A 12,854-nucleotide genomic window follows, 5' to 3' on the forward strand; every position below is an offset into this window, starting at 1 on the left:
GAGTATGGGGTATCGGACTGTCTTATTATGGCAGTCCGATCCCTGTACGATCAGTGTCAGAGCTTGGTCCGCATTGCTGGCAGTAAGTCGGACACGTTTCCAGTGAGGGTTGGACTCCGCCAAGGTTGCCCTTTGTCACCGATTCTGTTCATAACTTTTATGGACAGAATTTCTAGGCGCAGTCAAGGCATTGAGGGGTTCCGGTTTGGTGGCCGCGGGATTAGGTCTCTGCTTTTTGCAGACGATGTGGTCCTGTTGGCTTCATCTGGCCGGGATCTTCAGCTCTCACTGGATCGGTTCGCAGCCGAGTGTGAAGCGGCCGGAATGAGAATCAGCACCTCCAAATCCGAGTCCATGGTTCTCTCCCGGAAAAGGGTGGAGTGCCATCTCCGGGTTGGGGAGGAGACCCTGCCCCAAGTGGAGGAGTTCAAGTACCTAGGAGTCTTGTTCACGAGTGGGGGAAGAGTGGATTGTGAGATCGACAGGCGGATCGGTGCGGCGTCTTCAGTAATGCGGACGTTGTACCGATCTGTTGTGGTGAAGAAGGAGCTGAGCCGGAAGGCAAAGCTCTCAATTTACCGGTCGATCTACGTTCCCATCCTCACCTATGGTCATGAGCTTTGGGTCATGACCGAAAGGATAAGATCACGGGTACAAGCGGCCGAAACGAGTTTCCTCCGCCGTGTGGCGGGGCTCTCCCTTAGAGATAGGGTGAGAAGCTCTGCCATCCGGGAGGAACTCAAAGTAAAGCCGCTGCTCCTCCACATGGAGAGGAGCCAGATGAGGTGGTTCGGGCATCTGGTCAGGATGCCACCCGAACGCCTCCCGAGGGAGGTGTTTAGGGCACGTGCAACCGGTAGGAGGCCTCGGGGAAGACCCAGGACACGTTGGGAAGACTATGTCTCCCGGCTGGCCTGGGAACGCCTCGGGATCCCCCGGGAAGAGCTAGACGAAGTGGCTGGGGAGAGGGAAGTCTGGGCTTCCCTGCTTAGGCTGCTGCCCCCGCGACCCGACCTCGGATAAGCGGAAGATGATGGATGGATGGATGGATGGTGTATCAAACTGGTAGCCCTTCACATTAATCAGTACCCAAGAAGTAGCTCTTGGTTTCAAAAAGGTTGGTGGCCCCTAAAATATACAGTATATAATATATACTGATATATTATATTATATTATATTTTTATATAATAGATACAATATATGACAAATCCAATTACCCTGTTCAATATAACAGTATATGTAACAGTGTATAGGACATTCCACAATTTGTCATGTTTCATGTGTCAGGTATATCACGACGAATAGGGCCATATGACTCCACTTCCTATTGTAACTCTTTTAGTTTTTTTTCACTTTTGTTTTATTTTATTTAGTCTCGCCGAGTTAGTGATTTACGAATCACTTGTAGCAAAAAATGTGTTTGAAGAACTCCAAAACAAGATAAAATAAAAATCATATCAAGATTATACAAACGTAATTAAATGGGAAATAGTAAATGTTAAAAGTACATCAGACAAACCTTTAACAAAGCCATCACTACACTCTCGCACGTTCTTCGAGTGCCTGCCACTTTTCTCCTCGTATTTTGTGAAATTTTGCTCTCTTCCTGCGCAGTGGGCTTGTGGTTAGAGTTTCCGCCCAGAGATCGGTAGGTCGTGAGTTCAAACCCCGGCTGAGTCGTACCAAAGACTATAAAAATGGCGCTCATTACCTCCCCGCTTGGCACTTTGCATCAATGGTTGGAATTGGGGGTTAAATCGCCAAAATGATTCCCGAGCGCGACCACCACTGCTGCTCACTGCTCTACTCACTTCCCAGGGGGTGTAACAAGGGGATAGGTCAAATGCAGAGGGTAATTTCACCACACCTAGTGCATGTGTGTGTGACTACCAGTGTTACTTTAAGTTCCGCCCTTCTTGATCGCCTCTCAAGGAACTCTAAAAAAAGCGTGTATCCTTTTTACGATTTGAACGGTTCGTAGACCACAATTTTCTTCGAGAAAGGCTAAATGTTGCTTAGTACTCATTTGGATGCTGAGTTGACCACCACACATATTTAAAGAGGCAGACGCGAGCCGGATGTGTTGCATGTACGTAAATCCGAGCAATACTATAAATCTGCATTTTTATCCGCCTCTTTTTAGCAGTTTTTCACTATTTACGATGCACATAAAAGAGAAACTCTTGTGTTTTGCTGGAGAAAAACTTTACAGTGTCGCTGTGTTCCGCCATTAGACGTTTGAGGGATTTGTTGCCCGTAAAAACGGTGGTTGGACCTGTCACTGAATGTTATGATCATATGAACCATGATCCAACCTTACCGGGTTGCTATTCACCGCCCCTGAGGCTAAGCCCCTCCCTTGGATAGCAGATTAGAGGCCATAGAAAGGGCATAGCCCACCATAGTCCTTGCTTCCAGCTGAACTCCACGGGATTGATCCATATTATTTGGCGCCCTGATGTGCCAGCATGTGGGATCCATAATGTCAGGCATCTCCATATCTCGAGGATGGTGATTAGTTAGTCCGGCTGCTCGCACTTGACTCAGGAGAGCCATACCAGTTGACGTCGTTATGGAAATTTACGGCGACTGTCTTTACTTCGCTCACTTTTAGACCGGAGTGTCACAATAAAGTGCATGAGGAACTCCATGCCACCTCAGAAAGCCCCAGACTGCGCCTCCAAGCCCTCGTCCCCGGCCAGGTTGATCTTTTAGGTGAACATATGGCCGGAGGGTCGAGAAAGCGCCGTGTCTCGGCAGGCTGGATTAGGAAAGGCGTAACAGGCTGGCGAGGGAGCGGTGACGGGCTCATGATGTACTGCAGCAAGGCCAGAGCGCAGATGCCGGAGCGGGCAGGGAGGCTTAAGTCATCGTTATGGCTCTGTCTCGTGGAAGGAAACGGCGCTGCGATGCGTGACTGAGGCGAGAGGTCCGCGTTATTTAGCTTGGTCACCTTCCTCATTAGGCGGTGGGAAACAACAAACCTCTCACCGCTCAGAAACTGACAAATTGAGAGAGGAGCCCAAATAATTTGTCAGGACTTTAACCTAGGGCAGCATCACATCTGCCGGATCTGGTTAACTTTTCGAGATGAACACTTCAAATATCACGCCCACAATATTTGTTTTCCGTTTTCTTTCATTACAGCAGTGGTTCTTAAAGGGGAACATTATCACCAAACCTATGCAAGCGTCAATATATACCTTGATGTTGCAGAAAAAAGACCATGTATTTTTTTAACCGATTTCCGAACACTAAATGGGTGAATTTTGGCAAATTAAACGCCTTTCTGTTTATCGGTCTTTTAGCGATGACGTCAGATCGTGACCTCACCGAGGTAATACACCCGCCATTTTCATTTTCACATTACAAACACCGGGTCTCAGCTCTGTTGTTTTCTGTTTTTTCGACTATTTTTTGGAACCTTGGAGACATCATGCCTCGTCGGTGTGTTGTCGGAGGGTGTAACAACACTAACAGGGAGGGATTCAAGTTGCACCACTGGCAAGAAATCTGCCACCAGACCCCCATTGAATGTGCCGGAGTGTCTGTACATTTGACCGGCGATGCTAAGACAGACATGGCACAGAGATGTATGGATAACCTGCAGATGCATTTGCAACGATTAAGTCAATGAAATTACAAAGGTGAGTTTTGTTGATGTTGTTAACTTATGTGCTAATCAGACATATTTGGTTGTGGCGTGACTGCCAGCTAATCGATGCCAACATGCTAAGCTAATCGATGCTAACATGTTATTTGCGCTAGCTGTATGTACATTTGAAACTAGATACCCACATTTAATGCGAAACAAACACTTACCAATCGACGGATTTAAGTTGCTCCAGTGTCACAAGATGCGAAAGTCCTGATCGTTTGGTCTGCACATTTTACCGGCGATGCTAATAAGGCAGGCATGCTATGGGCCACTTCATTAGGTACACCCATGCTATGGCCCGATAGCGTCAATAGCTATTCGCTCAATAGCTTCAATTTCTTCTTCAATTTCGTTTTCGCTATCTGCCTCCATACTCCGACCATCTGTTTCAATACATGCGTAATGTGTTGAATCGCTTAAGCCGCTGAAATCAGAGTCTGAATCCGAGCTAATGTCGCTATATCTTGCTGTGGTAACCGCCATGTTGTTTGTATTGGCAGCACTGTATGACGTCACAGGGAAATGGACAGTCGTATCGCAAATAGCGAAAATCAAGAACTTCAAAACTTTTTTTAGGGATACTCCGGGATTTGTAAAATTTTGAAAAAAACTTCGAGAAATAAAACAAGCCACTGGGAACTGATTTTTTATGTTTTTAACTCTTCTGAAATTGTGATAATGTTCCCCTTTAACCTTGTTGGAGGTACCGAACCCCACCAGTTTCAAATGCGCATTCACCGAACCTTTTTTAAAAATGTTTTTTTCTCAATTTAATCTTAATTTATAAATATTAATCATGAAATTATGTTATTGTATTAAAGAAATACAACTTAAGATATTTATTACAAACAGAAAGTTACAGGAATGTACACATGATCCCATGTTTACATCTCATTGTGCAACATGTGAATGTTTTAGTGGCAAGTAAATGCGATATCTGAAAGGGGTACAAATTATTTCCAAAGCAGGAACCCCACCTCGTGGAAATGACTGCTGTCATTTGATTATAATAATAAAACATTTCACTTATTTAGTCATGTTTGGGACAGGTGTGCTGCTGGTGTGTGTACGTCTGACGTTGCTCACATGTGCTCCACTGAATGCTCAAGGAGTTTTTACTTTTGCTCTCGCATATGGAAAATTAGAGGGAACATTGTTTGGGGATATCCATAATACGTCGATAGGGATAAGTTTTTATTTAGTGAAGTGAAGTGAATTATATTTATATAGCGCTTTTCTCTAGTGACTCAAACCGCTTTACATAGTGAAACCCAATATCTAAGTTACATTTAAACCAGTGTGGGTGGCACTGGGAGCAGGTGGGTAAAGTGCCTTGCCCAAGGACACAACGGCATTGACTAGGATGGCGGAAGCGGGAATCGAACCTGCAACCCTCAAGTTGCTGGCACGGCCACTCTACCAACCGAGCTATGCCGCCCCACGATGGCTGAGGCTCCGCCGAACCCCTGAGGTTCGATCGAACCCAAGTTAAGAACCACTGCATTACAGCATTCGTCTACTCTTGCATGTTATTATTTTTCTTTCTATGGTGTCTCATGTTTGGTGTAAAAAGATACCATAAACTCCAGACTGTAGGCTGCTACTTTTTCCCACGCTTTGAACCCTGCAGCTTATAAAACGGTGCGGCTATTTTGTGGATTTTTCTCTGCTGGCGGCCAAAAAATCAATTAGTTTTCAATAAACACATGCAAAAACACTTAAATGGTGAGTGGGGACGGCGTGGCACGGTTGGGAGAGTGGCTTTGCCAGCAACCTGCGGGTTCCTGGTTTAATCCCCACCTTCTTCCAAACTAGTCACGCCCGTTGTGTCCTTGAGCAAGACACTTCACCCTTGCTCCTGATGGGTCCTGGTTAGCGCCTTACATGGCAGCTCCCACCATCAGTGTGTGAATGGGTGAATGTGGAAATAATGGTAAATGGGTTGTACTTGTATAGCGCTTTTTTACCCCTTTTTAAGGAGCCCAAAGCGCTTTGACAGTATTTCCACATTCGCCCATTCACACACACACTGATGGCGGGAGCTGCCACGCAAGGCGCTCACCAGGACCCTTCAGGAGCAAGGGTGAAGTGTCTTGCGCTTAAATAGTGTCAGAGCGCTTTGAGTTCCTTAACAAAAAAAGGTAGAAAAGCGCTATACAAGTATAACCCAGTTACAATTTATTGTTTGTGTTAAGGTGCCATCTTTTGGACGAGTTTGCACACTACAGGTGCAGCTGGAAGCTTAGACCTGGAAGTACAGAAGTGCAATTCTGTTTTCTAAGTGTCCTGAGCGTTTGTACTTGTACGGATTCCTCATTTATCACTCCAAGGGCCATCTGGCGGTTAAAGTGAATAGTGCATCCCTGGACCCCATTTGTCACGTTTCATGTGTCAAGTTAACCACGACAAACGGGGCCATGTAAATCCCCTTCCTACTGTATATGATAGTCTATATGGTAGTGATCCATCCATCCATTTTCTACTGCTTATTCCCTTTCGGGGTAGCCTATCTCAGCTACAATCGGGCGGAAGGTGGGGTACACCCTGGACAAGTCGCCACCTCATCGCAGGGCCAACACAGATAGATAGACAACATTCACATTGACATTCACACACTAGGGCCAATTTTAGTGTTGCCAATCAACCTATCCCCAGGTGCATGTCTTTGGAAGTGGGAGGAAGCCGGAGTACCCGGAAGGAACCCACGCTTTCACGGGGAGAACATGCAAACTCCACACAGAAAGATCCCGAGCCTGGATTTGAACCCAGGACTGCAGGAACTTCGTATTGTGAGGCAGACGCACTAACCCCTCTTCCACCGTGAAGCCCATGGTAGTGATCACCATTTAGAATTCATACATTTAGATGCAGCACAGTGGAAGAGGGGTTAGTGTGTCTGCCTCACAATACAAAGGTCCTGAGTAGTCCTGGGTTCAATCCCAGGCTCAGGATCTTTCTGTGTGGAGTTTGCATGTCCTCCCTGTGACTGCGTGGGTTCTCTTCCGGTACTCCGGCTTCTTCGTACTTCCAAACACATGCACCTGGGGATAGGTTGATTGGCAACACTAAATGGGCCCTAGTGTGTGAATGTGAGTGTGAATGTTGTCTGTCTATCTGTGTTGGCCCTGCGATGAGGTGGCGACTTGTCCAGGGTGTAAACCGCCTTCTGACCAATTGTAGCTGAGATAAGCTCCAGCGCCCCCCATGACCCCAAAGGGAATATGCGGTAAAATATGGATAGATGGATGGACATTTAGATGTGTAATACTTTTCACTTGGTCTGATTATAAACATAACCATTTTCTAGATTTCCCCACAAAAAATAAATGTCTAAATTCCTTTTAGATTTCTTACAAGTTGACTGTTTTGTGCCTGGCAATGTGCGTCCATGAACGCCATCCAAACTCTTCCATATAGCGCTTCTTCAGCATTTCGGACTGAAACGATTCGCCAGAGATAACGTGTAAATTGAAGTGACGTAGGAAATATGTTTCCTCTCGCCGTAACGTCCTTACTGAGCTTTTACTTTTCCTCGTAGCTGCATATACTTCTGCTTAAAGCACCACCGAGATTTATGCCGTTGTCAGCTCACAAGGGTGCAATCAGGAATAAAGATCCCATAAACTTCATCTGATGTGTCCGCAGGTACGGTGGTATACTGCTGATGGCGAATAATCACCCTCCGACCGTAGCGCTGGATAATTGCCATTATTGTTATGATTGGTATTGTTAGCATTAGGATTTGAACATATTATTTAAAGCTTTGTTGATTATTAAGTTATGGGGATGTAACACAATTTGCCATTTCTATAATGCAAGGCTTTGGTATGATTCCTCTTTCCATTACCTGAGCATTTTTGCCTTTTACTTCTGTTCTGCTGTATGACTACATTGTCCCTCACTTTGTGGATTATTTACAGCCCTAATATTTATTTATCCTGTGTCAAGTTAGTGGCGATTGTCACAAATATGGCCATGGGATTGTTGGTTTGACTTTTGGATTATTTTGAGTATTAAACTTTGTTTTAATTCTACTGTGAAATGTGAGTTATTATTAAAGGCCTACTGAAATGAGATTGTCTTATTTAAACGGGAAGAGCAGGTCCATTCTATGTGTCATACTTGATAATTTCGCCATATTGCCATATTTTTGCTGAAAGGGTTTAGTAGAGTAAATCGACGATAAAGTTCGCCACTTTTGCTATTTCCTGCTTTTGCTATTTCCTGCTCTACCGGAAGTCGCAGACGATGACATCACCAGTGTGGGGGCTCCTCACATATTCACATTGATTTTAATGGGAGCCTCCAACAAAAACAGTTATTCGGACCGAGAAAACGAAAATTTACCCATTAATTTGAGCGAGGATGAAAGATTCGTGTTTGAGGATATTGATAGCGACGGACTAGAAAAAAAAAAAAAAATCGATAGCATTGGGACGTATTCCGATGTATTTAGACACATTTACCAGGATAATTCTGGGAAATCCCTTATCTTTCTATTGTGTTGCTAGTGTTTTAGTGAGTTTAATAGTACCTGATAGTCGGAGGGGTTTGTCCACGGGTGTCTTGAGGCCAGTGTCTGAGGGAAGTCGACGGCAGCTGTACGGACGACACAAGCTCAGCTGATATCCGGTAAGTGGCGACTTTTTAACCACAATTTTCTCACCGAAACCTGCTGGTTGACATTCGGTTGGGATCCATGTCTGCTTGACCGCGCTCTGATCCATAGTAAAGTTTCACCTCCGGGAATATTAAACAAGGAATCACCGTGTGTTTGTGTGGCTAAAGGCTAAAACTTCCCAACTCCATCTTTCTACTGTGACTTCTCCAAGAATAATTTAACAAATTGCAAAAGATTCAGCAACACAGATGTCTAAAATACTGTATAATTATGCTGTTAAAGCAGACGACTTTTAGCTCTGTGTGTGCGTAGCATTCATACTTCCTAAAAACCCGTGACGTCCTGCGTACACGTCATCATTACACGACGTTTCCAAGACTAAACTCCCGTGAAATTAAAAATTGTAATTTAGTGAACTAAAAAAGCCGTATTGGCATGTGTCGCAATGTTAATATTTCATCATTGATATATAAACTATCAGACTGCGTGGTGGGTAGTAGTGGGTTTCAGTAGGCCTTTAAGAATTGGCATGGTGCAATTAGTTTACATTCATTCTATAACTCATGCATGAGCGTGTGCATGCAATCATGCCGTACCCTGGCCAACTTCTTCCAATCATGCCAAAATAGGGGAAGTGTAAATCACTAATTTCTTTTTATTCCAGATAATGTCCAAAGTTTACATGAAAAGGTACAAAAATACGTTGGTAGGTTCAAGGGGAAAGGAAAAGCGTTCAATATCTCCTACTTCAGTGAACCCAATTTAAAACTGCTATACCATAATTAAAAAAGTGAAAAAAAACCCACAATAAATTGGCAAAAATGATGACAATTGTAGGGTTGTTATTGATAAATGGTTCGCAAAGTGGCCGGTTACAGACCCCTCAATCGATAAGGTTCAGCTGTGAATCTGAAAAGTAAACTACATCTCCCAGAATTTCCTGCGTAGGGTGAACTTTTACATGTCTGTACATGTACATGCTGTGTCAAGATAGATCTATTAAGAGTTTCAGCAGAAATATGTTCTACAGGAATTAACCATACACCAAAAAATATTAACAAAATGCTATGTCACAAGTATGTTTTTTAAGTAATAACTTTGTCAAATTAAAAAAAAAACACAAGCAATGTAAAAACAAGGTGGTTACTATTTCATATCAAAAAAAAAAAACACAAAGCAGTTTTACTAATGACCCCAAGGCAGCTGTGGCTACTGATGTAGCTTACCACCACCAGGTGTGAATGAATGTTGAGTCCCACTTCTATGGGAGCGCTTTGAGTGATTAGAAAAGCGCGATATAAATCTAAGTTATTACTATTATTAATGAAGATAAATTATAATAAACAAGCTTTGTTCTTCTTCAACAACACCATGTGGTTTAGTGTAAGTTTGGCCAACAAAAATAAACAGGAGTAATACGTCTCACACTTAATACACAATCTTCCCAGCCTGCATTCAGGTTGATTAGATGACAAAACATTATAGGTAGTATTCATGTTATTTGAACACTGATTAAGTTTGCAGTTAAATAGAGGACAAGTGAGCATCCTAGTAAACAAACTAAAGACTTTATAAACAAGTTGTGGCAACGTCCATGAGGATACATGCCTGCTGCATGTATCCTCACCTCATTGATGCTCAGTCACAGCAGCTGATGGACGCTGTATTGAGAAAATTATTTAATTGTTTTCTCCTTCGCTGCATGTATTTAATGTGAGACGAATGAGTCCGTCTCCAACATTGTCCACACCTGTCGCCATCTATAAACAGCAGAGCACTCTTGAACGCAAGGCGAGACTCCATGGAAATCAAGCGAGGGGAAAAGAAAGTAAACTCAGCGCTCGGCTCTGTTTACTCCGAGGGGAAATCTCTATAGCCAAGTCTGTGTAGTTGTGTTCCGCCATGTTTTTTAAAGCCAAACGACGATAGAACGCTTTCGCCGGCGCTGCCGTGACTCAGTTTCCAGGAAGTAAGCAGTGTTGCCTAAAATACATTAATAAATTACGTTTTTTTGGTAATTGCGAATTTTACTGTGGTTTATCATCATACCGTTTACCGTTGTATCCCGAGATGCAAGTGTTCAATGCTTATTTATCCATCCTTCTTCTGCCGCTTGGCACTGAAAAAATTGCATCAATTTACATGAATGTAAGACGCATCAATAATCGATTTTTAATCGAATCGTAGCTCCTGAATTTTTAATCGGATTTCAGTCATGAGGTGCAATTCAAGAGTCCTTCCTCTAATTGTAAACATTATTTTACACTTGTGAGACTGAATGTTTATACTGTCAATTTATAGACACTCAACTGAAAGTATATTAGTTGTAAATGTGTGTGTGTGTATGTATATATATATATATATTTATGTATATATATATATATATATATATATATATATATATATATATATATATATATATATATATATATATATATATATATATATATATATATAAGTGGTTCTTAACCTGGGTTCAATCGAACCCTAGGGGTTCGGTGAGTCGCCCTCAGGGGTTCGGCGGAGCCTCTGCCGCGGAGGTCACCTTCATTGTCCATTTTTTTAGGATGAATTTATATACTGTGGACCTATATATATATATATATATATATATATATATATATATATATAAAAAAAAAAATATATATATATATATATGTCTTAATTAGATTATCCAGAGAATAGTGCTCGATACCGAGGTAGAGCGCAATATATGTATGTGTTGGAAAAATCAATCGTCAGGAGATTGAGGGAACCCCTCATGAAACAGTTCTGTAGAGATGAAGTAGTCTTGTGATATATATATATATATATATATATATATATATATATATATATATTAGGGCTGTGAATCTTTGGGTGTCCCACGATTCGATTTAATATTGATTCTTGGGGTCACGATTCGATAATATATCGATTTTTTCGATTCGATTCGATTCTCGATTCAAAACCGATATTTTTTAGATTAAAAAACGATTCTGTATTCATTCAATACATAGGATTTCAGCAGGATATACCCCAGTCTGCTGACATGCTAGCAGAGTAGTAGATTTGAAAAAAAAAAGCTTTTCTAATTGTAAAGGACAATGTTTTATCAACTGATTGCAATAATGTAAATTTGTTTTAACTATTAAACGAACCAAAAATATGACTTATTTTATCTTTGTGAAAATATTGGACACAGTGTGTTTTCAAGCTCATGAGATGTGATGCAAGTGTAAGCCACTGTGACACTTTTTTTAAATTTTTATAAATGTCTAATGATGATGTCAATGAGGGCTTTTTAATCACTGCTATGCTGAACTTATAACTAATATTGATACTGTTGTTGATAATATTCATTTTTGGTTTGTTCTGTGTAGTGTTTGTGTCTCTTCTCAATTGCTCTGTTTGTTGCAGTTCTGAGTGTTGCTGGGTCAGGTCCGGTTTTGGAATTGGATTGCATTGTTATGGTATTGCTGTGTAGTGGTTTGTTGGATTGATTTAAAATAGAATCGATTCTGAAACGCACAACGTAAACGATTCAATTCGTATTCGAATCGATTTTTCCCCACACCCCTAATATATATATATATATATATATATATATATATATATATACAAATTAAATTTTATATTATATTATATATGTTTATGCCGGGGCCGGGCCTCCACGGTACAATTGGCCATTAGTGTACACCTCACTATTCCTGACTGTCTTGGATTCAGGTGAACACAATAGGTAGGAAGTTGCACTGGGAATAATAACACCATTTGTCCTAGGTTGGCTTGTGTCACTTGATGACTGACGGGGAAAGTATGACACCTGTCTCCAGAGACATGGAAAGGTGCTTTTTGTTCTCCCTCCAGATTGATACAGCACCAACCGAATAATGATACCGCTTTCAATCTACAGGCTCGTCAAGGGTCCGCCTATCCCGTCACATCACCGTGGCAACCAGCTCTCGGTGCCCTGTCCGGTCGCCCCCTCCCCCGTGTCACCGACACTTCCTGGCGAGCAAGACAATCGCTTATCTTGCCGCCTTCAGGTCTGTCACGTCACTGTCAGAGTTTCAACCGTGAGGGAGGCGATGGGGAAGATGGGAATGTGTGAGATGGCGTGAAGCAGGGTATGGGAATGTTGGATGAAATGGGTATAGGGTCACATGCACGCACGCACGCACACACACACACGCACACACACACACACACACAAAAACACACACAAACACACACACACACACACACACACACACACACACACACACACACACACACACACACACACATATTTCTTACCTTCTTGAGACCTGAGAAAAATGCCTAGCTCTTTAAAACCACCCTTTCTAGAAATAAGGATTTTTTTTTACAACATTATTAACATATACATAATTTGCAAATGTATAAAAGGTTGTTGTGAAAAATTAATTGGAGTTTTGGCAGTATTATAATAAAAGTCGTAATTTTACTCAACGCAGGTCAAAATTGTACAAGAAAAACTGAACCTTTGAGCAATATTATGATAAAAGTTGGAATTTTACTCAAAAAGGTCTATTTTGGTTTCATCTGACCACATGACATTCTCCCAATCCTCTG

The 12,854-nt window shown here is 42.2% G+C and overlaps 1 protein-coding gene and 1 long non-coding RNA gene across 8 annotated transcripts in view; one reads left to right on the plus strand and one right to left on the minus strand.

The window, feature by feature from the left end:
• The window catches only part of celf6 (CUGBP Elav-like family member 6), a 481,286-nt gene that overhangs the window by 357,080 nt on the left and 111,352 nt on the right, over window positions 1-12,854 (minus strand). The window lies entirely within an intron of this gene.
• On the plus strand, window positions 8,116-12,382 carry LOC133536778 (uncharacterized). Its single transcript, XR_009802543.1, has 3 exons — window positions 8,116-8,290; window positions 12,042-12,106; window positions 12,175-12,382. It is a non-coding gene; the product is annotated as an uncharacterized LOC133536778 (long non-coding RNA).

This window comes from Nerophis ophidion, linkage group LG02 (assembly GCF_033978795.1).
Source record: "Nerophis ophidion isolate RoL-2023_Sa linkage group LG02, RoL_Noph_v1.0, whole genome shotgun sequence".
In the NCBI taxonomy this organism is placed as follows: Eukaryota; Metazoa; Chordata; class Actinopteri; order Syngnathiformes; family Syngnathidae; genus Nerophis; species Nerophis ophidion.